We start from the raw sequence: 27,531 nt of genomic DNA, 5'->3' as shown, positions 1-27,531 counted from the left end.
GGCCAGAAGGTGATCCTCCTGAGAATGAGACTGCAACTTGAGGGAAATCCTGAGGCTGGACAATGGCACAATTGTTATCACTGCTGCCTCACAGCACCAGGGACCCACGTTCAATTCCAGCCTTGGGTAACTGGCTGTGTGGAGTTTGTATGTTCTCCTTGTGTTTGTGTGGGTTTCCTTCAGCTGTTCCAGTTTCCTCCCACAGTCCAAAGACATGCAGGTTAAGTGGGTTGACCATGGCCAATTGCCCCTTAATGTCCCAAGATGTGTAAGTTAGATGCATTAACCATGTTAAATATGTGGGGTTATGGGACAGGGAGAGGGCCTGGGTAAGATGCTCTGTCAGAGAGCTGGTATGGACTCGATGGGCTGAATGGCCTCCTTCTGCACTGTAGGAATTCTATGATTCTTTTCAATGACTCTGGTCAACGGTCAGTCTGAATCTGGAAGGCCCAACTGCAAATACCCACCTCACCCATTGATCTGGTGTTCCAGCATCCAGAGTTGGCAGAGATCTCCATCCTAAACTCAGGAGGCAGCTCCAGGTATTGTTCAGATGAGTCCTGACATTAGCATGCCACATTATTCCAAATGTGTTTCCAAACAAGCACCGGTGTATTTTCCCACTGGCCCACAGAGAATCGAGCATGGTTGATCAGGTCTTCATCTGCATCCCATTCGCAGGAAGTAGATAAATTTCACGCCAGCCTCTGGTAGTTTCTCAATCCATGCTCAGTTTGGGTTCCACCAGGGTCACTCAGCTCCTGATCTCATTACAGCCTTAGTTCAAACATGGGCAAAAGAGCTGAATTCCAGAGGTGAGGTGAGAGTGACAGTCTTTGACATCAAGGCCACATTCGACTGAGTGTGGCATCAAGGAGTCCTAGAAAAACTGGAATCAATGTGTTTCAGGGTAAACCCTCCACTGGTATGAGATATACCTGGGACATAGGAAGATGGCTGTGATTGTGGAGGGTCAGTCATCTCAGGTCCCGGACATCTTTGCATGAGTCCCTCAGGGTAGTATTGCTAGGCCCAACAATCTTCAGCTGCTTCATCAATGACCTTCCCTCAGTCATAAGATCAGAAATGGGGATGTTCACCGATGATTGCATGATGTTCAGCATCATTCACGACTCCTCAGATACTGAAGCAGTTCATGTTCAAATGCAACAAGATCTGGATAATATCCAGGCTTGGGCTGATAAGTGGCAAATAATGTTCGCACCACATAAACGCTAGACAATGACCATCACCAATAAGAGACACTCTAACCACCACCCCTTGACATTCAGTGATGTTACTTACCATCACTGAATCCCCTAGTGTCAACATCCTTGGGGGTACCATTGACCAGAAACTGGGCTCACCATATCAACACGGTGGTTGCAAGAGCAGGCTGGGGGCTAGAATACTATGGGGAGTAACTCACCTCCTGACTCCGCAGAGCCTATCCACCATCTACAAGGCACAAGTCAGGACAGTGATGGAATACTCCCCACTTGCCTGGATGGGTGCAGCTCCAACAACACTCAGGAAGCTTAACACCATCCAGGACAAAGCAGCCCACTTGATTGGCACCACATCTACAAACATTCAATTCCTCCTGCACCGATGCTCAGTAGCAGCAGTGTGTACTATCTATAAGATGCACTGCAGAAGTCCACCAAAGATCCTCAAACAGCATCTTCCAAACCCACGACCGCTTCCATCTAGAAAGAGAAGGGCAGTAGATAAATGGGAACACCACCACCTGCAAGTTCCCATCCAAGCCACTCACCATCCTAATTTGGAAATATATCACCATTCCTTCACAGTCGCTGGGTCAAATTTCTGGAATTCCCTTCCTAACGGCATTCTGGGTCAACCTTTAGCACATGGTCTGCACCAGTTCAAGAAGGCAGCTCACCAGCACCTTCTCAAGGATAATTAGGGATGGGCAATAAATGCTGGCCAGCCAGCGACACCCATTTATCTACAAATGAATTTTTAAAAAATCTGCCATGGCGAGTACCAGCGGAAGACCCTGCTGGAAATTCACACTGACGTGAAAGCAATTTTACCCCTCCCACCACCGGCACCACAATTGAACCCACCAGTTGGGGGTTTGGGAGAAATTCGCTGTTTGTCTTCCGTTGTCTTTGCTTCTAGCCGGGATGAGGTGACATGCTGGGAAGCTACAGCAGACCTTCACGCAGGTGACCATCGAGTGTCAAAATGGTAGAAAAACCAAACATAAGCATGTACTTTAACTGATGCAGAAGGAACGTTTTACAAATGGAAACAGAGGACTAACAATCAAATGTGGAATGTTTCATTTATTTCCCATTCTTGAGCTCAGGAGTGTTGTATCCAATTTCAGTTCACGAGTGAGTCAAATGCATTTTTACTGGAAAAAGATTCATATTATCCAAATGCATAAACTAAGCATTTTACTCAAATAACACTGATTCTACCATTTGTTATAACTTAATTTGAGTTAATAAATTATTTGGGTTAACCTTTTGAAAACACAACACCAGAGCTGTGCAGGTTAGATGGATTGGCCATGCTAAATTGCCCCTTAGTGTCCAAAGATGTCCAGGTTAGGGGCTTTAGTGGGATAAGTGTGTGGGCTTATGGAGGTAGAGCAGCTGGTGGACCTAGTTTAGGTGCTCTGTCGGAGAGTTGGTACAGACTCAATGGGCCAAATGACCTTCTTCTGCATTGTAGGGATTCTATGACGAGTCAATGATGAATGGCAGCACTACCTCACTATCACCTCTCTTGAGTCCTCCATGGCCTCTGATTTTTCAGCATAACCAGTATTGCATGAGCAGAAATTTCCTCAAATAAATTTTGGAAAGGCCTTGAAATTGACTTAATCCCTCTCTTAGGCTACTGTCTGAGGCTGGACCAGACTATCTGAAACTATGGCATCTTATTTGACTCTGAGCTAAGCTGCTAACCCCCTACATGCCCATCACCCAAGATCACAATTTCGCCTCCATAGGATTGTCCATTTATGCCCCTGCACCAGGCATCTGCTGCCTGAACCTTCATTCATATCATTCACACCTCTCATTTCTCAATTTTTCCAATGCAGTGCTGGTCAGCTTCCCACATTACACCCTCCATAAAGTTTAGCTTATTCGAAATTCTGCTGACTATTTCCTAAGTCCCATTCATACATCAGCTCTATGTTTGTTGACCTACCTTAACCTCTCCATTACTCAGTGCCTCAATTTAAAAAGTCTCTGGGGTGGGGTGCGTGAAATCCTTAATTATGCTGACTGCTTTGCCAAGGCAGCGGGAAGTGTAGGCATTATAATTAAGGGCCTCATACACAAAAATCTCACCATGGTCTTACCTCTTCTGCACCTCTTTACTTCTCTATGCGCCTTCAAATCATTCCCTAAGATCTACCTCTTTGACCATGTCTATGGTCTCCCCTCTTCATATCACTTTGGGTGGGATTTTCCATGCCCTTCAGTGTTCTGCAGTGGGGGAAGGTGGCCTGCTATTGGCCGGCGGTGGGATCTTCCACTCCTGCTGCTGTCAATGGGGTACCCCATTGTTTGCACCCTCTGTCTCCAGGGTCCCTGTGATGGAAAATGAGGGAGGGGTCACCATTAGCGGGACCAGAAGATCCCGCAAGCAGAAATAGCCAGAAAATCTTGCCCATATGTAGCTGTGAAATGTTGGCTGAAAACAGTCCTGTGGAGCACTGTGGGGAATTTTATTATGGTAAAGGCGCCACATAAATACAATTCGTTGTTATTGTTGAAGAGTCAAAAGAATAGCAATTGATTTTTATCACATGAACCTCATGGGTCACAGGATAGGAGGCATGCTCCCAAAGCAGTGTTTGTAACCGTGCGGAAAAAGAATGATGAGGTATTTTCCCATTAAGGCAATGCCAACAAAGAACATAGAAAATTACAGCATAGGAACATGTCCTTCGGCCCTCCAAGCCTGCAACGACCATACTGCCCATCTTAACTAAAACCCCCTACCCTTCCGGGGATCATATTCCTCTATTCCCATCCTATTCATGTACTTTTCAAGGCGCCCCTTAAAAGTCACCACCATATCCACTTCCACTACATCCCCCTGGCAATGAGTTCCAGGCGCCCACTACTCTATGTAAAAAACCTGCCTTGTACATCTCCTTTAAACCTTGCTATACAACCAGAAAGAATGCTTCCTATCCGTAGAAGTTGGTGAGAGTTGTAGTGACAAATGGGTCAGTGATAGGATCTCACCTATTTACATTTTATATTAATGGCTTAAGCAGAGAGGCGAAGCATAATGTATCTAAGTTTGCTGACAATACAAAACAAGGAGGGACTTCAATTTGTGCGGAGGACACAGAGGGGCTGCAAAGAGATATAGGTTAAGTGTGATCATCCACCAGTAAGGATACTCCAGTAGCAAGCAGCAAAAAAACTAACTTCACAAAGTGAATCAAAGTAAAAGTTTAATAAAGAAACTTCATTACACTACCACTTGAGCAATGTTATCCAATAAAGAGCTTTCACAGAATAGAATCTACAGTGCAGAATGAGGCCATTTGGCCCATCGAGTCTGCACCAACAACAATCCCACCCAGGTCCCGTCTACATAACTCCATATGTTTACTCTGCTAATTCCCCTGACACTACGGTCAATTTAACATGGCTAATCAATTTAAACTGCACATTTTTGGACTGTGGGAGGAAACCCATGCAGACTCGAGGAGAACATGCAAATTCCACACAGACAGTGACCCAAGGCCAGAACTGAATCCAGTCCCTGATTCTGTGAGGCTACCGTGCCACCCACCATCATTAAATTCCAACCAATGAATGAATAAGTGGGTAGAAAAGTTATGTAGTCGTGACATTAGAAGTGATTTTTTAATCATATACTCTTCAGTTGTAAGCAAACTTTTTCAGTTTGTTTTTCTCATTTTGCCAGGCTGTCTATAAGAGTATTTTTATTGCTACTTTAGCGAGGGTTTGTTTATTTTTACTGAGAAGTTTATGACTTTGCATTGTTAGGAGACAAATTGGGTTGGCAGGTCATGTGATAGGAGATTTTTCTTATTTTCAGTTTGGACCTTCAGGTTTGAGTCTTGGTTTTAGAACGGGCATCAAGCCAAAAAGAAGTCTCTTTCTCTCTCTCCCTAGTTTTGGAAATTCTGCCGGTTAGCTAAAAGCAAGGTCCTGCATTTCTGAAGGAGGGGAATCAGCTGTTGGTGGCTTGTCTAGAGATTTTAGTGTTTTGGGAAGTTGTTCTGACTTCAAACTGTTCTGAGTCTACCCCGAGAACTGCAGACGTTCCAAAGGTCTGAAGTCCAGTATCATGTGAGCATTACTCTTTGCTGTGTTAAACCTGTTTAAAGGTTATTTTGTCTATGACATTAGTTTGATTGGAATACATTGGATATATTTGTTAAGGGTTATACATTATAGTGGCTGTTTTGTTTCTTGTCTGTAATTGAAAAGAGTTCTTATAAATTTTCTTACTATACATGTTAACTATATTCTTAAATAAATTTTGTTTGATAAAAGCTCCCTAGTGGGTCATTTCAATCATACTTGAAGTGAAACATATCATGCTTTTCCTCGTTAAATTCAAGATGCAAAACTTATGATCCAGGCGGGATCCATAAAAACTTTAGAGTTTCTGACCTGAACCATAACATAATAAACACATAAGGAAGAGAAATTGTGACTTTAGTGTACTTTGAAGAAAGTGCATTTAAAAAAAATCATGATTTTTGCAGCTCTCACAGCTTCATTGGTTTCTTAGTTCATGGCTCCAGTAATATTATTGTTGCCAGTTTAACTGAAATGTCCTTTTATTGCTACTTAAGTGGTTTAAATGGGGTGGTTTGGGACTCGTTTTTCGACCCTGCATTTTTAGGAAGTTGGTCATGTGGTTTTAAACTTTTTTTTAACTTTCAGTTTGAAGCTGTAGGCTTTAGCTTTTAGTTCTAGAATGAATAGCAAGCTAAAAAGAAATGTTTTCTCTCTCTCCCTGCTGTTTTGAAAATTCTGTTGGTTAGCTGAAAACAAGACCTTGTTTTCCTGAAGAGTGAAAATCTGCTGTTGTTGGGTCTCTGTGGTGATTTGGGAAGCTGTCTTGTCTTCAAACTGTTTGGAGTGAATCCAGAGAACTGCAAACTTCAACCAAAGGACTCAATTTCCAGTATCACATGAGCATTAGTCTGTGTTGCGTTAAACCTGTGAAAAGCATCTGTTATCCATGGGATTGGTTTGATTGGGACATTGTACATATCTTTGTTGTGGTTCTATATGACCAACTTGAGTGGATAATCAATATCACAATCGCTCATCCAAAAAGAAAATGTGTCCTCACAATCACTTTCCTCAAAATGTCCTGGTCTGTTCACTGTCAAGTGGCTAGTGTTCTACTTCATCTTATCAGCCATTGATGAGCATTGGTGCCAAGAAACTGCTGACTCACCTGATGAAGAAGCAGCACTCCGAAAGCTCATGATACCAAATAAACCTTTAACCTGGTGTTGTGAGATTACTTACTGTGCCTACCCAAGGCAAACGTTGGCATCTCCACATTAAGAAACTGCTTGATCTTTCTTCCAGAGGAAGGTTATGCAGTTTGTGGTCATGTTTTGGCCGTTTGATGCAAAACCAATTTCTTAGCTATGAGGAGAGATTGAATAAACTGGAATTGTTCTCCCTGGAAAGACAAAGGCTGAGAGGTGACCTGATAGAAGTTTATAAAATTATGAGAGGTAAAGATAGTGTAAACAGTTGGAAGCTTTTTCCCAGAGTAGAAATGACAATTACAAGGGGGCATAGGTTCAAGGTAAGGGGGGGAGGGAGGTTCAGTGGAGATTTGCAGGGGAAGTTTTTACACAGAGGGTGGTGAGGGCCTGGACTGTACTGCCAAGTGAGGTGGTTGAGGCAGATACGTTAGCCACATTTAAGACTTGCCTCGATAGGCATAGGAACAAATGGGAAACGGAGGGGTGTGAGCGATTGGTCTAGGTAGGACAACATTATCGGCACAGACTTGGAGGGGCCGAATGGCCTGTTCCTGTTTGTATTGTTCTTTGTTCTTTGTTCAACTTCAAATCTTCATTCTCTTGCTCCTGTTCACTTGTCAGAGCATGCTTTTGCTTTACATTTCATGATGGTCTATAATTACTGTTCCTGTCAGGAAGAGACTCTTCCACATGTCAAATCAAAAAATTCCTCTTCTTTGACAACGTACACATCTTTGCAAAATGATTCCACTTTAAGCATGAGTTTCACTTTGCTCTTTGAGCTAAACGTGGCGTGAATTGATAAGCATCTCTGTACCTTAGGAACAGTTCTGAAAGTCTCTGACTACAGAGGTCTCTATATTCATAACCCTTATGCCTGCATCTATTGGACAAAGCTGTTCAGACAGGGCTGTGTCTGAGGGAGTTGTATCCAAGGAGGCATTTCCATGTAACCGAAAGACATGCTGGTCAGATACATTGTCCATGCTAAATTCTCCCTCAGTGTACCCGAACAGGCACCAGAATGTGGCAACTAGGACATTTTCACATTAACATCTTTGCAGTGTTAACGTAAGCCTACTGATGACACTAATAAATAAACTTTAAAACTCTTTAACCCATTGAATCAAACGTGCCAGATTTAATTTGAACTGATAAGGTTGGGCTTTTTCCAAGATTCAATTACCATCTTCCATGAGGAGACATTCCCTAATTAGTGGAATTGAAGTCTTTTCAATTAATCAACCATGAATTAGTTCACTTGTTAATGTGTCAAATCTACATGTAGAAACCAACTACCGCAATTCTGCCATGTGTTGTTTAATGGGCTCACTATTTCCCTGGCATTTCTGGTGGAATGTATCTCATTCAATCACCGCCCTTTACTTTGGCCCAAAGCATTTTTCAAAAGCACTTTTGCTATATTAGGTGACAATATGTTTTCTGTGAGCTGCTCAAATATTCGCTGGCCATCAACTCCACAGCAATGTACATACGTTGCCTTCTTGCAGATTGCTGCTACATTCAGATTGTAAGAAGTCTCACAACACAAGGTTAAAGTCCAACAGGTTTATTTGGCAGCGCAAGCTTTCGGCATCTCGCTCCTTCTTCAGGTGAGTGAGGACTTGTGTTCACAAACAGGGTACATACAGACACAAACTCAATTTACAAGATAATGGTTGAAATGCAAGTCTTTATAGGTAATTAAGTCTTAAAGTTACAGACAATGTTAGTGGAGAGAGTGTCAAGCACAAGTTAAAGAGGTGTGAATTGTCTCCAGCCAAAACAGTTAGTGAGATTTTGCAAGCCCAGGCAAGTCATGGGGGTTATAGATAGTGTGACATGAACCCAAGATCCCAGTTGAGGCCGTCCTCATGTGTGCGGAACTTGGCTATCAATTTCTGCTCAGCGATTCTGCATTGTTGGGTATCATGAAGGCCACCTTGGAGAATGTTTACCCAAAGATCAGAGGTTAAATGCCCGTTGCTGCTGAAGTGTTCCCCAACAGGTAGAGAACATTCCTGCCTGATGATTGTCAAGCGGTGTTCATTCATCCATTCTCATAGTGTCTGCATGGTCTCCCTAAAGTACCATGCCTCAGGACATCCTTTCCTGCAGCGTATCAGGTAGACAACATTAGCCGAGTCACAAAAGTATGCACCATGTACCTGGTGGATGGTGTTCTCACGTGAGATGATGGCATCCTTGTCGATGATCTGGCATGTCTTGCAAAGGTTGCTGTGGCAGGGTTGTGTGGTGTCGTGGTTACTGTTCTCCTGAAGGCTGGGTAGTTTGCTGCGAACAATGGTCTGTTTGAGGTTGTGCGGTTGTTTGAAGGCAAGAAGTGGAGGTGTGGAGATGGCCTTGGCGAGATGTTTGTCTTCATCCATGACATGTTGAAGGCTCCGGAGAAGTACTAGATGACGAAGGGTACTCTGTCTGCAGCTTGTGCTGCCAAATAAACCTGTTGGACTTTAACCTGATGTTGTGAGACTTCTTACTCTGCTTATCCCTGTCCAACACCAGCATCTCCACATCACATTCAGACTGGCCACCTTGTAACAAGCAAGTAGGTCATGAATTCACCCAGCATGATGAGAAGGTGCTGGAGCTGGCAAAATCAAACTTTACCTTTATCCTCTTTGCCATTTTGTTGTATATTTTGTATCTCGGAGCCATGAAGAGACAACACTTGCTTCTACATGTGTAACAGGTTTTTTTCACAGTGCTTTACAATGTTCGCTCCATGCTTACAGCTCTAGTTTCTAGTAGCTTCTCCAGCTTAATTAAAAGCAAAGTCCTCCAGATGCTGGCAATACAAAATAAGAACAGAAAATTCAGGAAAAGCTCAACAGGTCTGATGGCATTTGTGGAGAGAGAAACAGGTTTAACTTTTCATATCCGTGTAACTCTTCTTCAGAACTGTTCAAAATTCTCTCCATAGATCGGCACAGATGCTATCAGGCCAGTGGAGTCATCTTGAGAGCTATGGGCGAGATTCTCCGGCCTCCCAACTGTGTGTTCCCGCTAGCAGGAGGTGGCATATTGTTTGTTAGCAGAGGGATTCTCTGGTTCCATCGCTGTCAGTGAGAATTCCCATTGACATCACCCCACACTGGCTGGAAACCCGTGGGCAGTGGTGCGCTGCTGGTAGGACCAGCGAATCCTGCTGGTATGAATGGTTGGAGAATTCTGGCCATTGACTCCCACTACCATCTACTAGATACCCTGCAACAACTTGGCAAAATTCCTTTGATAATACCTTCCAAACCTGTAATTTTTACCATTGAGAAGGACAAAGACAGCAGACATGTGGAAACAGCACCACCTTCCATGTTTCCTTCCAAGTCACCATCTTGACTTGGAAAGGTATTGTAGTTCCTTCACTGTTGCTGGAGCTTCCTTCCTAACAGAACTATGGGTGTTTCTATAACACATAGACTGCAGCGGTTCAAGAAGACGGCTCGCTACGACTCCTCAAGGGCAATTAGTGTCGGGCAATGATTGCTGGCATGGCCAGTGATGCACACATTCTAGAAAAAAAATTGCTCTAATTTAGTAAGTGTTTACATATTAAATGTACCTCATCATTTAATATTGTCAGCTACAATTTGCTAGTATTAGTCCTATGACCCTGGTGGGATAGTTGCTCTCTGATAGAGCACAACCAATTCTTCCAGCCACTTTCCATTGAATAACTTGGATTGTGGATTGCGGTCATCAATGAGTGTAACATCAGTATTTTGACAATGGCTGTGAATTAATTGTGTCGGCTGTGCTAAGCTGAGCCTTTCCCATTATATTCACACGCTAACATTCCAATAGGCTTTGCTGGATTGCAATCACCAGTTGGCATCTTGCTTGAGGTTTTTCTTCTTGGCTCTTTGCTGACTCATGTTTAGCTGTCTGGTGGTTCCATGGGGACATTTTACTGATTTAGTTCAGGTCAGAGCTGAAATCATCATCCTGTCTAGTTCAAGTTTTACGATCAGAGCCACCAGATAGCGTCTCCACATTTCCTTTTTGACTTCCTGGGATTGTGAGCAAGTTCTAACCCCTTAAACTCTCCCAAATAGACAGGTTGCTCCAAAGACAAAACAGTGTTTTTCAACTCAAATTAGGTAGAGTAGGCAAAAACCTTGTGTGGACTACTCAAAAGACTCACAAGGCTTTGTAATGAAGTGGGAGGAGTGAGGCTATGCTTTGTGGGGCTGCCTTTTTCCTGACACCCCGCAATGAAGCCACGAAGCCTGTGATTGGCTATCTCACTGTTTTTTTCTTCATTCCAGGTGAACTTGTTGATTTGTTCATTTTTATGGCGTGCAAATCAATTGGAAAGAATCACAGAATCCCTACAGTGCAGAAAGTGAACATTCAGCCCATTGAGCCTGCACCAATCCCACCTCGGCCCTATCCCTGTAACCCCATGCATCTCCCTTGCTAATCCCCCTGACATCGAGGGGCAATTAGCTTGGCTAATCAACCTAACCCACACATCTTTGTAGCGTGGGGGGAAACTGGAGCACCCGGAGGAAATCCGCGCAGGCGCAGGGAGAATGTGCAAACTCCACACAGGCAGTGACCTGAGGCGGGAATTGAACCTGGGTTCCCTGGCGCTGTGAGGCAGCAGTGCTAATCAGTAATGCTTATGCTGTTGGGAACCTATTCATAAAATGTGTCTAAGGCCTGTGAGCCATTCTGAATTAACTCTCGAGATGCTGCACAGCGATTTGCATACTAAAATGTTATTTTAAATAAATATATCAAGGTTGTAATATTTGCAAGGTTATTTCCCTTCCATCATGCATTCAGGGTCTAGATGGGCTTCTTTCTAGACCCATCTATTCTCCCCAAGCAAACTGCTCAAAACTATCATTTGTGAAACCCATTACTCTTTACTTACAGTTGTTATGCACACTGTGTACACTGTGTAGAAATTGAGAATGCTGCGAGAGGGTGAACCTCTCCCTCCAGATCTCTGTCATTCAATCATGTGATGTTACATCATCATTACATCATCATCATGTATGCTTCTAATTTAATCCTTTAATCTCCAGTTTTTAAAATTAATACGCTTGCACAGAAATGTCCCTATTGTATTTACATCCTCCTACATCTCCTCCCAGAGTCTCAGACTTCACAGGATTAGTCTCTGAGGGGCTTGACTAGTCTCCTGGATCTTGTTCTGATCTCTATCTGAGGTTGAGGACATTCTGTACTCTCCCTTCTGTCAATGTGATTGTTCCCCTGGAGTGGCTGTGGAGCTTTGTCTGACTTCTCCCTTCTCTTCAGGATCTGAGTGAGTAGCAAGCCCAAATTTCTATTGGTTTTCTCTACATTGATATTAAGACGTTGTGGTTTCTCCTCATGGTACCCTGCTCTATTTCAGTCCGATAGATCTTGGTTATAGAGTCCTTTTAATGATTGTGTTTTCTTTCTGTTGGCCATACTCTCTCCCTGGGCCTCAGGACTGATAAGTCTCTTGATGTGTGCCCATGATTAAGGTTATAAGTCTGTTTATTTCTTCTTTTGCTTCATGCTGTTTTACCCTTTCATGGTTGCTCATTCTGAATTTAAGTTTCTGTGTCAGAGATGGAAATTGTATCCTCAATCTCCTTCCCATCAATAATTCTGATAATGAGAAATAACCTTGTAGTTGGGAGGTTCAGTAACTGATAAAGAGCAACATTAAGGTCTTCAATCTTCATCCACAAATCTTTGATGGTTCATAACCTCTCTTAGCTGCTCCGTTTGCTGGAGAATGGAAAGGTGGACTAGTTACATGAAGAAATCCTTTTCAAAATTTGGGAATAGCTCATTAGCAAATGGCAGCCCATTTTCTGACACTACAATGTCCTGGATGCCATGTGTTGTATAAATTTTCTTCAGCAATTGACTGCTTCCACTCTGATGCTGTGCAATTGCTTACTTTAGTCCACTTTGAGTAGTAATCAACGACGATGAGGAATGTTTTGCCCTTAAAATTAAATGAAATGCATTCCCGGGCATTCCCACAGCCTTGGTGGAACAGCAGAAGGTGAAAGGTTTTTTTTGATCTTGGCTGTTAATTGCACATATAAAACAATTAGAAATCATTTTTTCTATAGAGCAAGTAATGCTTGGCCACCAGACTGATTGCTCGGCTCTTGCACAACATTTTATTATCCCTTAGTGACTTGGTGAAGTGTTTGAAGAATATTAAGTTGAAGTGCTCTTGGGATGATTATTCTTTCATTAAAGACTAGTAAATCATCAATGACTATGAGCTGTTTGCTCTTTTCAAAGTGTTGGCATAACACTGGATTGCTGGAGACAATTTTCCCTTCATTTTTCTGCTGTGCTTGTTTATTTCTTGAAGCTGTTTTTTTTGCAGTAGCTGGGAAGTGTTGAATAATTAAGGATGTATATGCCTCTACTTCCTCAATGAAGTGTAAATCCTCTTGTCTGGTTCCTTGTGATGATAATCCATTGTACTGTGTCTGCTGTTCTTTGATAGTTCCCTTGAACATACTGTGTTATAGAGTCATATCTCATTCATCTTAGTCTGAACCACTAGATCTGGAAGGATCTTCACAATTATTTTCATATTCAGAAGAGTGACTACGTCTTATGGTCTGTTCCAATTTTGAACGACAATCCCTTTGCTCAAGCTGAGAATTTTTCACATGCCCACATTGCTGCCAATTATTCTTTTTAAATTGTGGTTTGGTCTGTTTCTGATAATGACCTTGAGGTATCGTTGACTGGTCAATGTTTGCCATCTCTTTGTGTTTGAAATAATGTTGCGTCTAGTCCTGTTGAAATAATATCGTCTCCAGATCTGCTGCTACTGTGGTTGAAAGTTCTAAATCATAATATGCCAACATTTCAGACACAATTAAAAGTTGTTTCTTTTTCAAAAGCATTTTGCAGGAACCACTGTTGGCCCTGTCTCAACTGCTGTATCTAAGGCTTATTGACCTCTGCCGAATTTTGTAGGAACTTGCCAACTTGGTTGGCCATCTTGAGGAATTGCTGAAGCTCTGTTAAGTTTCTGAATTATGGGAATCTATGATTAATTTTGTTACTATGGGACAATGGTGATTATAGTCATTTGCACTATGTGGCTGACAAAACTTATAAGAACATAAGAACATAAGAAATAGGAGCAGGAGTAGGCCATCTGGCCCTTCGAGCCTGCCCCGCCATTCAATAAGATCATGGCTGATCTGTCGTGGCTCAGTTCCACTTTCCCGCCCTCTCCCCATAACCCTTAATCCCCTCTCTTATCAAAAACCCATCAACCCGCTTCTTAAAAATATTTAGCGAGGCAGCCTCCACCACTTCAACGGGCAGAGAATTCCAGAGATTCACCACCCTTTGAGTGAAGAAGTTCCTCCTCAACTCCGTTCTGAACCGCCCCCCCTTTATCTTGAGGCTGTGCCCCCTAGTCCTACTGTCTTTTTTGAGCGGGAAGAGTCTTTCCACCTCTATCCTATCCATCCCATTCATCATCTTATACGTCTCAATGAGATCTCCCCTCATTCTTCTAAACTCTAACGAGTACAAGCCTAGTTTATTCAGCCTCTCCTCATAGCTCAACCCCCTCAACTCCGGTATCAGCCTAGTAAACCTCCTCTGCACTCCCTCCAGGGCCAAAATATCCTTGCGCAGGTGCGGCGCCCAAAACTGCACACAGTACTCCAGCTGCGGCCTCACCAATGCCCTATACAGCTGCAGCAAGACCTCCCTACTTTTATATTCAATCCCCCTCGCTATGAAGGCCAGCATCCCATTCGCCTTCCTGACCACCTGCTGCACTTGCAGGCTGGGTTTTTGCGACTCATGCACAAGGACCCCGAGGTCCCTCTGCACCGTCGCCTGCTGCAGTTTTTCGCCACGTAAGTAATAGTCCTTCCTACCATTCTTCCTACCAAAGTGGACCACCTCACACTTGCCAACATTAAATTCCATTTGCCATTTCCTGGCCCATTCGCCCAGCCTATCTAGATCCTTCTGCAGACTCTCCACACCCTCCGCACAATTTGCCTTTCCCCCAATCTTGGTGTCATCAGCAAATTTCGACACCCTACACTCGGTTCCCTCCTCCAGATCATCTATATAAATGGTAAATAGATAGGTTATGTAAACTCACATTTTTCATTCAATGTTAGGCTGCATGGTGGCACAGTGCTTAGCACTGCTGCCTTCCAGTGCCAGGGACCCAGGTTCAATTCCAGCCTTGGGTGATCATCTGTGTGAAGTTTGTATGTTTCCCTTGTATCTGCATGGTTTTCCCCTGGGTCATAAAGGTTTACAGCATGGAAACAGGCCCTTCAGCCCAATTCGTCCATGTTGCCCTTTTTTTAAAACCCATAGTCCCAATTGCCTGCATTTGACCCATATTCCTCTAGACCCATCTTACCCATGTAAGTATCTTTAATGCTTTTTAAAAGACAAAATCGTACCCGCCTCTACTATTACCTCTGGCAGCTTGTTCCTGGCACTCACCACCCTCTGTGTGAAAAAATTGCTCCTCTGGACACTTTTGTATCCCTCCCCTCTCACCTCAAACCTATGCCCTCTAGTTTTAGACTCCCCTACCTTTGGTTGTTACTTTGGTTTCCTCCCACAGTCCAAAGATGTGTGGGTTAGGTTAATTGATCATGTTGAATTGCCCCTTAGTGTGTAGCTTAGGGGTATTAGCAGGGTTAATAGGTGGAGTTACGGGGATATAGCATAGAAAAGATGCTCTGCTGGAGAAGTGGTGAAGACTCAATAGACCAAATAGCCTCCTTTTGCCTTGTAGGGATTCTAGGAGAGTTTGACTCCTTCCGTCCTTGGTTTGGGATCAGTTGGTGGACTTCAGTTGGTGGGTGAGGGCAGGTAGGGAGGGGAAGAAGGGGGTTTGTAGGCAAACTCCTTACGGACATCAGCAGCTCCCTGGGCCATGGAGAGAGGTAAATGCCTAGGACTCCCAAGTTAATGGTTCCTAGCCCTTAGTGGATGTCTGGATATCAGGTAAGGAAAGGACTGTAATGACTATAATACCTGTCATAGTTGAAGACAAAGTTAGATGACGCAGCTGAACCACAACAGTGCTGGCATTAGAACTGTACCCTTGGGACTTCAAAGGGCAGCTAAGCAGAAAAGAAGATTCACCTGCAGCAAAAGTGTCACTTTAGTGAATCAAAATTCTAAAATTATTCAGCATTGATTATATCGGCGGCAGAGTTTTGAACATTTATTATTAAATTAAAACATTTGCTTACTGATTATTCATGGCAGTGGAATGAAAAAGAAAAAACTGCAAATGCTGCTGGACATTGGGAATGAAAGCACAGAAAGCTGGAAATAGGTAACAGCTTAGTCAACATTGATAACAACAGATATATATATATATATATATATATATACGCCCTTCACCCAAAACAACACAACGCAATGCATTTCCAGTTTACTCGGTTCATATAAGTGGAGATCACTCACTATGAAGTGAGCAGTGTTAGTATTTGGAAGCTGAAAAGTCCTCCCCATGTGCAAACCGCCTCGTCTTGGTTTGACCTGTGGGCAGCAAGTGGATGGGCAGTCAGAACCGTGCATGTATAAGAAGGGCAAAATAGATTGATATATTCAATTGAGATGATCTCGTGGTATTATCGCTATATTATTAATCCAGAAACTCCAAGTAATGCACTTCTTTGATTTGATTTTGATTCTTGATCTGATTTGATTTATTATTGTTATATGTATTAGCATATAGTGAGAAGTATTGTTTCTTGCAAGAAACAAAGCATACCGTTCATAGCTGCATGGCTGCTTTGTCGAGGCAGCGGGAAGTGTAGACAGATTCAATGGATGGAAGGCTGGTTTGCATGATGGATTGGCCTTCATTCACAATTTTCTGTAGTTTCTTGCAGTCTTGGGCAGAGCAGGAGCCATACCAAGCTGTGATACAACCAGAAAGAATGCTTTCTATGGCGCATCTGTAAAAGTTGGTGAGAGTCGTAGCTGAAATGCCATACTGGGAACTCAGGTTCGAATCAACCACAGCATGGTGAAATTTGAATTCAGTTAAAATCTGGAATTAAGAATGTTACTGATGGCCATGAATCCATTGTTGGTTGTCAAAAAAACCTACCTGGTTCACTAATGTCCTGTAGGGAAGGAAATCTGCTGTCCTTACCTGGTTTGGCCTATATGTTACTCCAGAGCCACAGCAATGTAGTTGACTCTCTACTGCCCTCGAGCAGCTAGGGATGGGCAATAAATGCTGGCCAGCCGTGCCCCATGAATGAATGAAAGAAAAATCCTCCAAGGTTAAATCAAGCTGATGAAAATCAGTAGTTCATCGTGCTACTCGCTTCTCACGGTATAAGGATCAGAAAAGACAATAAAGACCACCCGAGTATGAATGGAGGAAAAACAAACGTTTCCAAATGATTTATATTACCTGCCCAAATATTGGATCGTATTACTTAGCTCAGCAGTGATTTGGCAATCTTTTGTGTCTTTGGGCCAGATTCATAAAGATGTGCTATATTTATTAGTTCATGCATTGTAATAAGTGTAACAAGCAGTGACTGCACATAATGAACTGTGAGAATGAGTAACAAAGCAACAGGACTTTTGGCAGAGTGAACAACATGCACAGCATTCTCTGAACATTTATACCACAGCAGCTTTGTTGGACTGTTTGATCCCACCTCGCAGTTGCTAGTCAGTGGAGCCACTTAATATAACTGCCTTTTGTTTTGGCATGATGGACAATCACCCTGTGATATATGTGCACAGGACTATTCCATTCTAGGACTATCCTGGGTGTCCAGATCACCAACAACCTGCCGTGGTCCCTCCACAGTGATGCTATAGTTAAGAAAGCCCAACAAATTTTTATTACCTCAGGAGGCTAAGGAAATTTGGTTTGTCCACTATGACCCTCTCCAACTCTTATAGATACACCATAGGAAGCATTTTTTCTGGTTGTATCACAGCCTGGTATGGCTCCTGCTCTATCCAAGGCCACAAAAAACTACAAAGGGTCATGAATGAACCCCAGTCCATCATTCAAACCAGCCTCCCATCCATTGACTCAGTCTACACTTCTCACTGTCTCAGAAAAGCAGCCAGCATAATTAAGGACTCCACACAGCCTGGACATTCTCTCTTCCACCCTCTTCCATCAGGAAGAAAATACACAATTCTGAGATAACGTACCAACTGACTCAAGGACAGCTTCTGCCCTGCTGCTGTAAGGCTTTTGAATGGATGTACCTAATATTAAGTTGATGTTTCTCTGCATCCTAGCTATGAATTTAATACTAAGTTCTAAACTCTCTCCTTTCCTTCTTCTTTTGGTATGCTTTGTCTGTATAGTATGCAAGAAATAATACTTCTCATTATACCCCAACACTTGTGACAATAATAAATCAAATCAAATCACAATCAAGAATGGCTTATTTTATATTTTTTACAAAAGTAGAAAGGGGTGTGCATTTATAGAACTAGATTACTAGATTACTAGATCGTTGCTGATTGTGGAAACTCGCTGTGTGTAAGTTGGCTGCAGTGATTCCTACATCACAGTAATTTTTTTCTTTGGAAGTTCCTCTGGGTCGAGCGTGATTGGCTTCCACTCCAGTTCACTGGGTTCTGAGTTGGCTGATAAATCCATTGTTTGATCTCTGCCATACGTGAAGTGTGAGGTGCTTGAGAGCTGGGGAGATAGGCTGTTTGGAGGTTAGTGTGCTCCACCCCAATTCTCCAAACTTCGCCTCTGCACATTCCTGACAAAATCTCTCTCAAGTGTTTGCCACATTTCCGGAACAGCCTCCTCCATTTTGGTCAGTCACAAGCCATATGTCGGCAGGGGTGTTTAACCTTTTCTGAATTCTTTGAAGACATCTCTAAAGTGTTTCCACTGTCCTCCTGGGAATCTCCTGCAATCGTGGCAGCACAATGGCACAGTGGTTAGCACTGCTGCCTCACAGCGCCAGGGTCCTGGGTTCAATTCTGGTCTTGGGTGACTGTCTGTGTGGAGTTTGTACATTTTCCCCGTATTAGCGTGGGTTTCCTCTGAGTGCGCCAGTTCCTCCCACAGTCCAAAGATATGCAGGTTACATAGATTGGCCATGTTAAAATTGCCCCTTAGTGTGGGGGGCTTGGCAGGGTAAATAAGTGGATAGGGCTTCTGTGGGATTGTTGTGGTGCAGGCTTTCTGGGTCAAATGGCCTCCTTCTGCATTGTAGGGTTTCTATGATTCTAAGTGTTCATGAAAAGGGAAATGAGGGAAGAGCTTCCGCCCATTCCCCTGACCCTGCCACCATTGCGGTAGACAGAGGGGAACTGGTGGATGTGGTGTTTTTAGATTTCCAGAAGGCGTTTGATAAGGTGCCTCATAAAAGCTTGCTGCAGAAGGTTAGGGTGCACAGAGTTGGGTGTAAGGTGTTAGTGTGGATAGAGGATTGGTTGTCTAACAGGAAACAGAGAGTTGGAATCAGTGGGTGCTATTCTAGTTGGCGGTTGGTGACTAGTGGAGTGCCGCAGGGATTGGTGCTGGGGCCTCAACTGTTTACCTTTAACATAGACGATCTGGAGGTGGGGGCTGAGTGTGGGGTGACAAAATTTGCTGATGACACGAAGATGAGTGGAAAAGCAAATTGTGCAGAGGGTGTGGAACGTCTACAGAGAGATCTGGATAGGCTGAGTGAGTGGGCGAGGACCTGGCAGATGGAGCATAACGTTAGTAAATGTGAGGTTATCCACTTTGGTAGAAATAATAGTAGGAGGGATTATTATTTAAAGGGTGAAAAGCTGCAGCATGCTACTGTGCAGAGGGACCTGGGGGTCCTTGTGCACGAGTCACAAAAACCCAGTCCGCAGGTGCAGCAGGTGATCAAGAAGGCGAATGGAATGTTGGCCTTTATAGTGAGGGGGATAGAATATAAAAGCAAGGAGGTCTTGCTGCAACTGTACAGGGTACTGGTGAGGCTGCAATTGGAGTATTGTGTGCAGTTTTGGTCCCCATATTTGCAAAAGGATATATTGGCCTTGGAGGGAGTACAGAGAAGGTTCACCAGGCTGATACTGGAGATGAGGGAGTTAGCTTATGAAGAGAGATTGAATAGATTGGGTCTGTACTCATTGGAGTTTAGAAGGCTGAGGAGGGATCTTATAGAGACTTACATGATAATGAAGGGGATGGATAGGGTAGAGGTAGAGAGATTCTTCCTTCTTAGAAAGGATAGCGAGACTAGGGGGCACAGCCTCAAAATAAGGGGGGTGGGGTCAGTTTAGAACGGAGTTGAGGAGGAACTTCTTCACTCAAAGGGTGGTGAGTCTCTGGAATTCTCTGCCCGTTGAAGTGGTGGAGGCTGCCTCGCTAAATATATTTAAGTCATGGGTAGATAGGTTTTTGATAGACAGGGGAATAAAGGGTTATGGAGAGAGAGTGGGAAAGTGGAACTGAGCCACTTCAGATCTTATTGAATGGCGGGGCAGGCTCGAAGGGCTAGATGGCCTACTCCTGCTCCTATTTCTTATGTTCTTATGTTCTTATTATGAAGAATTTTCCACTTGGGAGTTGTGACACATTCAGAGTGAAATGAATGTTGATGGGATGAGGAACAGGTTACAAGCCCTGACCTCTCTGAAAATGGCTTAGTTCTGTGAATTTTTATAAGGAGCTGCAGCTCAGCTAGTTTCTCGGAAGAACTGAGAAGAACGACCTTGTTGCTCTGATTAGATAAAGAGCCCAGGAAAAAGAGCAAAAATATACCAAATAGTAACTGAACAACAACACATGAATATGTTAAACATTAGTTCATATAATTTGATGCACTGCTGAAGGACTCATGAGCATAAACTCTGGACAGATTGCTTAGGCTGAATGACTTTTTCAGTGCTGTACTTCGATAAAAATTAGCTGAAAAATATTCCATGCAACGAGCCGCTTGTTTCACAGCGGTGGTGGGGGTGACCCACCATTGGCCGGCAGCAGGATCTTCTGGTCCCGCCTTAATCAACAGGGTTTCCCGTGGCAGGGAATCGACGGGACTGGAAGATCCCACCTTCCGTGAATGGCCAGAACATTCCATGCAATGAACCTGAGTTTGTGTGGGCCTTTCTACTGAACAGCATGAGCCCACCAGGAATACAGCCCCGTCAGTGAGCTTCCAGGGAGACTCATCCTGAGCTCCGAGACCATGTCACCAAGAGGTATCTAATAGACAAAGGATAAAGCCCTGAAGTGAAAATACAACTAGCCATTAACACAGGGTGGTATTTTCTCATTTATGAGACCAAGCACAGTGGAGGGCAGCTCCGGGGGTGCCTTTCCCGCTGGCCAGAATAACAGGACCCCGCACCAGATTCTGCACATTAATTACACACAAGTGAGTTTCCCTCTGAACCCCCTGGCATAAATATGTGGGGGTAAGGAAATAGGGCCTGAGTGGGATTATGATCAGTGCAGACTTGATGGGCCGAAAGGCTTCCTTCTGCGATGTAGGGATTCTATAATCCCAGGAGTTTTGGTCTCCGTATTTAAGTAAGTATAGAAACATGATTGAAACAATTCAGAGAAGATTCACTCTACTCTTGCCTGTGGCGACAATGTTACCTTATGATGAAAGGTTGGACAGGCCAGACCTGTGTTCATTGGAGTTTAGAAGATTGCGATTGAGAAGATCCCATGGTGACTTGGCAGGGTGCATGTTGAAAACTAGGGAACACAGTTTAAAAATAAGGGGTCTCCCATTTGAAACAGAGAGGAGAAGACTTCCTTCTTTCTCAGAGGTTGATGTATCTTTGGAACTCTCTTCCTCAGAGACAGAGGTCGATAAATTTTTGACTAACATGGGAGTCAATTGGGGATAGATAAGAAATGAGCTGGGGCCTTAATCAGATCAGCCATGAACTTAGTGAATGATGGAAAATGCTCAAAGGGCTGAATGGCCTACTCCTGCTGCTAATCTGCATGTTCATAGGTACATATGTATGTCAGAATGATTCACAATACCAAAAGCTTTAAAGTTTAAGTATCAGTGTCACATGTAGGCTTACATTAACACTGCAATGAAATTACTGTGAAAATCCCCTAGTGGCCACACTCCGGTGCCTGTTCAGGAATACTGAGGGAGAATTTAACATGGCCAATGCACCTAACTGGCACGTCTTTCAGGTTGGGGGAGGAAACCGGGGAGAATGAGCAAACTCCACACAGACAGTCATCCAAGCCAGGAATCGAACCGGGTCCCTGGCACTGTGAGGCGGCAGTGCTAAGCACCGTGCCACTGTGCTGCCCCTACCAAAGAAAAGGAGAAGATGAGAAGAGACATTGAATCTTGGTTACAGGCTGACATTGGCAAGCGTAATGTCTGTGCTGGGGGGGGTGGTGCAGGAGTTGGGGGGGTGGGGAGTAGTGGCGTCGGAATCCAGATTGTCCCCTCTCAAACAGGGAGAAATAAGAACTTCCTCAGACAGCCTTCCATTACTTTGGAAAAGCAGAGAAGCTTTGAGGCTCTGGGTAGTAATCTGGAGCTGATCTGTATGGTTTGAATTGTTTTTTTAAAAGGAGCTGATGGCAGCTGTTTGAGGACAATACTGAGCAATGAACCTTAATAAACAGCAGGCAAGGAAAACAGGCCAAACACTTCTCCTCTTTCTCTTGCTGTCGGACCTTCACGGTTCCATTTCTTTTAAGGGTTCTTAAGTAAAGAAAGTGTGAGTGAGTTGGGGTTTTTTCCAGCCAGGGCCGATATTTTCCTTTGTAAGTAAGCCAGTGTCTGAAAAGGTCTGATTGACGTAATTGGTCTAACCTTGGCGTCTTCTTCACCTTCGATAGGATTGAAGAATGATGTGTGTTAATGTAATACAATGCCTGCTTCTCAGGCGGGAGCTGTTACTTGTGAATGTCACATGACAAGTGCAATGATAACAGCTGCGGAGTGCCAGGGAAGCAGCCTTGTGGATATTCTATACACGCTGAGCTGCAGAAGAACAGTCTTTGCCGTGGCATTAAATGTCAGAACTTCGAATAAAGGAACAAGTTCAAATGAACCTATTGTCGGAGCCTGTAATAAAATATCCCAAACAGCAGGGCAAGTGGAGTTAGGAATGGTCCGCATGTGTGTCTGAGAGCAGGGAATTAGCAAAATCCATTCACTTGCCAATTTATCAGGGCACTGACTGGATTAACAATGTAAGAAGTCTCACAACACCAGGTTAAAGTCCAACAGGTTTATTTGGTAGCAAAAGCCACTAGCTTTTGGAGCGCTGCTCCTTTGTCAGGTGAGTCGGAGTTCTGGTCACAAACAGGGCAAATAAAAACACAAACTCAATTTCCAAAATTGACAATGCCACACCGATAATATTTTTAAATGGAAACAGCAAATGCTGGATAAGCTCATCAGGTCTGACAGCATCTATGGAGAGAAAAATAACATTCCGAGTCCAGATTTAGATCCAAAACATTAACTCAGCTTCTCTCTCCGCAGGTGCTGTTAGACCTGCTGAGGTTTTGCAGCATTTATCTATTCTTATTTCAGATTTCCAGCATCTGCAGTGTTTTATTTTCATTTGAGTAATTTTTTGTATTTTCTAGACTGAGGCCTTGACCAGCCGAGCGAGCGAGACCCTGATTGTTGAGTGAGTGGCGAGGCTCGGGTCTCAGTTTCTGTCAAAGCTAAACACCCCAAAGGGGCAGCCTGCTGCTTGTTGAGGGGATGTATTCCAGCCTGTTCAGACCTTGGCAGCCAGGTAGCTCTGGGGGGGCAGAGGGGGAGCGGTGGTGGGGGCTGGGTGGGGGGTGGTTGCTTGGTAAAGCGATTGCAGTGGGTAGGGAGATGGTGGGGAAGTGGGTAGAGCCTAGCAACCCACAATGAGCTCTTCCTGAGCCTCTTCACAAAAAACAAAATCCAAGTAGATTTGGGACCATTTTTTCAAATGACCATGACCACTTGGAGCAATTGGCCAAGAGTGTGTGTGTAATATTGTAGAAGCTCGATTTACATCCTTATAGAAGTTGCAGCAAACGTTTTGGGCTCTCTGGCCCCTTTCAAGGTGGCAGTGGATGGAATGCCAGGGTAAACATGGCAGTAAGTGATTAGCCATTTCCGCCCACTTACAACAGGAGTAAACTCATGCCCACAGACGAGGGCTAGATATGATGAGTCCCTCCTCCACACAGTGGGCAGGTACAGGTGGGGGGGGGGGGGGGGGGGGGGGGGGTGGTGTGGTGGTGGTGGAAATTAAACCCTCAAAAAGAGGAACATAAACCTAAGCAGACATGTACACTTCTGCCCAAACCTTTACAGTCATGGGCGGAATGCCATGTGAGCGTCCCCCTCATGGGGAGGCAGGAAACTTCATGAACAAACTTTAATCAGGCCCAGCACTGTAACTGGGAACCGGGCTTCAATGTATCCCTGCACTGTCTTGTCTCCTTCCCTATGAATGGTATGTTTTGTCTGTATAGTACGCAAGAAACAACATTTTTCACTGTATACTAATACATGTGACAATAATAAATCAAATCAAATCAAAATTAAATCTGACATCCTCAGGTGTTGAGAATGATAGTAGTCAGGGCAAGGCGGGAGCTGCCAATCACAGAGATTAGTGTTTTCAATAACACTCACGTCAACCTAAAAAAGCAATGGTGTTTCACCCAGCCGTTCAAGGAAACCTTTGACCTTTGTTCTGCCAAATCACAGCCTCCCTCTAGCCCCAAACATGATGGCTGACCATCGTTCAACAATCCTCAATCGCCCCTCTTTCTCAAATATAGACAGACAATGTTGGGAATATTCAACAGGTCTGGCAGCATCTGTGGAGAAGTCTCACAACACCAGGAAGTTGATGGCTGTGTCGATATGCACAATCTCTTGGAGATCCTCTCTACTTGGTGCTGGCAGTTTGCGGTGTCGATGGTAGCCATGTCCAACACTGGCATCTCCACATCATTGCACCTGTGGAGGCAGAAACAAGAATTAACCTTTCAACTCAATGAAATCTTTCATCGGAATAGTTTCAGCTCTGGTGATAGGTCACAGGCCTGAAATGAGGCCAGGATTTTACTGACCCCCGAAAAGCAGGGGGAAAGGTGGTGAGCACCGGTGAAACCATTGGATTGGCTCCCCGGCAGAGTCCTGAGGTCGGGACATTTTATTGAGGGTGGGACCAGAGGCTGCCCACTGCAAGGAGATTGGCAGCCGATCACATGGCCCAATTAGGGGCCATTTTACTAAGCTGTTGGCAGTCTGCCCATCACTGTAAAGGTTTGGGCAGAAGTATTCATGTCTGCTTAGGTTCATGTTTTTCTTTTTGAGGGTTTAATCCCCACCCTGACCTGTACCTGCCCACTGTGTAGAGGAGGGACACATCATATCTAGCCCTCGGTCTGTAGGCATGAGATTACTCCCATTGTAAGCGGGCGGAAGTGGCCAATCACTTACTGCCATGTTCACCCTGGCATTGCATGGGAAGGCTGCCAGCTAAAAGGAGGCGGCCCCCCCAGCTGTTGGCCTGGGAACAAGGTTTCTTGACAATAAGACAGAGGTTGCCAGAAGGGAAAGCGCCCCCACACGGCCCCAGAGTTTTCTGCTGAGGGTTTTTTCCCTCTGATCCATGGAATTTGAAATATTTTTTCCTTCTCCTTTCCGAGGTGCCATGCTCCCCTGCATACCTCAGAGGCGACTGCCTCTCCCAGTCACGATTCTGAGCTTCCAGCTCTCTGATTGGAGCGGTAGCATCAGGGACCTGCCATCCTTAATTGGATTGCGGGTCAATAGGAAGCCAGTTGGCCTCCTGTGGTAAGATTGCTAAGAAGGTCTTGTCGTACGTGTGGGCTCGGGACCTGTTTTCTATCCTGTGGTCAGTGCCCCAATGCCCACGTTGTAAAACTCAGCCCAATATCCGTGTCTCCAGTTCCACAGGTGCTGCCTCACTTGCTGGTGGATGATATTGGAATAGTGTAGGTTAGATGGTCTTTAGATTGGTTTCACAGGTTGGTTCAACATCGAGGGCCGAAGGGCCTGTACTGCACTGTAATGTCCTATGTTCTATGCTGAGTATTTCCGGCATTTTCTGATTTTATTTCAAATTTCCAATATCCTGAATTTGTTTTTCTATTCAACTCCCCTTCTCTCTCTCCTATTCCTCCCACTCCCAGCCTCAATCACAGCTGACCCTCCCAGGCCACCCCCAGTAATGAGATTCTGCTCTTAAATTCAGGAACTTTGGCCACTTTTGGCCTCTCCAGCATCCTTTTCCACCTCCACTTACCAATTGGTCAAAATCGACATAATTTGTCCATCAAGCTGCATCATAGTTGGAGTCTAATCATCTTAACGATTGCGTCAAAGGAGAACGGAGGAAGGGAGCAAATCCTGCTCTCTGAATCCTACTACCTCCTTGGGATGACCTGGCCCCCTGTACCCAAAAAGCTGCAGGTCAAGTATCAAGCCGAGTCACATGGCAGAAACTTGTGGCCCTGAGCGCCGTGCCTCCCAAGTCATGGTGGGCAGTCCCACGACTCAAGGATGGTGGGACAGTCAACCACAACACAGGTAACACGGTGGTAGAATGGTTAGCACTGCTGCCTCACATCGCCAGGGACCCGTGTTCAATTCTGGCCTCAGGTGACTTTCTGTGAGGATTTTGCACATTCTCCCCATGTCTGAGTGGGTTTCACCCCGGGTACTCCTTTTTCCTCCCGGAATCCAAAGATGGTTAGGTTGATTGGCCATGCTAAATTGACCCTTATGCCGGAATTTTACCACCCCGCCCCCCCCGTGGTAAAATTCTGATTCTGGGTCGGGCAAGGCGGTAAAGTTCTGATTCTGGGGTGGGTGAGGCTCACAAAACGGCATTTTCCATTAGCCTCAGGCAAGATCTTATGAGCCTTGGGCAGGCGAGGTGGTAAAATTCCAGCATTACTGTTAGAGGGTTAGCAGGGTGAATATAGAACAAAGAACAAAGAACAACACAGCACGGGAAACAGGCCCTTCGGCCCAACGAGCCCGCGCCGCCGTCCCACTGTCTCAGTGTCCTATTCATGATTTTAGTCTACGCCTAATGTGCGAGGATCAGGGAGGTCCAATTTAGGGACAATTTAGTACCCAATCAATCAGCCTAAAAGCACATCTTTGGGGATGTGGGAGGAAACCAGAGCACCCGGAGGAAACCCACGCAACCACGGGGAGAACGTGCAAACTCCCACAGACACAGGCCCAAATCCATGTGTCCGCACAGCAACAGAGATAGTCTCTGAGAATATGTCTGGTTATGGGGATAGGGCCTGGGTGGGATTGTGATCAGTGCAGGCTTGATGGGCCAAATGGCCTCCTTCTGCACTGTAGGGATTCTATGATTCTATTCTATAACATATCAGGGCTTTAAGGTGCAGACTTCCATTGGAACTTTTAACCTCAGCAAAGATGTGAAATGGGTGAGATTAGGAAGGTCGCCTGTTCTATATGCCACGTCATTTTCTTTCTGGGACAAGGGAAAGAAAACCTCAGGCTGGCTGTTTTGCTGGTGGCTGAGCTGTTAGCCATTACTCTCACTCAAGCAGAAAGAACCACCATTTGTAACGGAGAGAACTACCCCGTGTACATTGGGAAGCAGAGACATGAGTCACAGGAATCTTTTCGTCTGCTTTTACTTTGTTCTCATGTTGCTGTCTCTTCACTTTGGCCAAAGTAAACTATTTTCACTGTGATGTTGTTTTTTTCCGGGCTCTTTGTTAAAACCATCCCAGTTTGGTTCCCTTCTTCTCTAGGCATGGTTCCACAGATGACTGCAACGGCCCAGTATTCCAGTACCTCACTCAAGTGACGTGCTTTGGCAGGTTATGGATTTAACTAAAACAAATCTTTTATTCACCTGACATCCATTTAAGTCAAAGTATTGACTTGGGTGGGGGATGGGAGTGGGGAGGAGTAGAGCAGAGTTGGGAGATACCCCCGATGCCTCCAACCCCCAAAGCGATCATCACTGGCATCCCTGGATTCCACATTGGCTCCCCCCACCCCACCACAAATATTTGAACTCTC

The sequence above is a fragment of the Carcharhinus amblyrhynchos genome, chromosome 2 (genome assembly GCF_965287045.1).
Source record: "Carcharhinus amblyrhynchos chromosome 2, sCarAmb.v2.hapA, whole genome shotgun sequence".
NCBI lineage: Eukaryota > Metazoa > Chordata > Chondrichthyes > Carcharhiniformes > Carcharhinidae > Carcharhinus > Carcharhinus amblyrhynchos.
The sequence above is the reverse complement of the archived record's forward strand: the minus strand, read 5'-3'. Positions refer to the sequence as shown.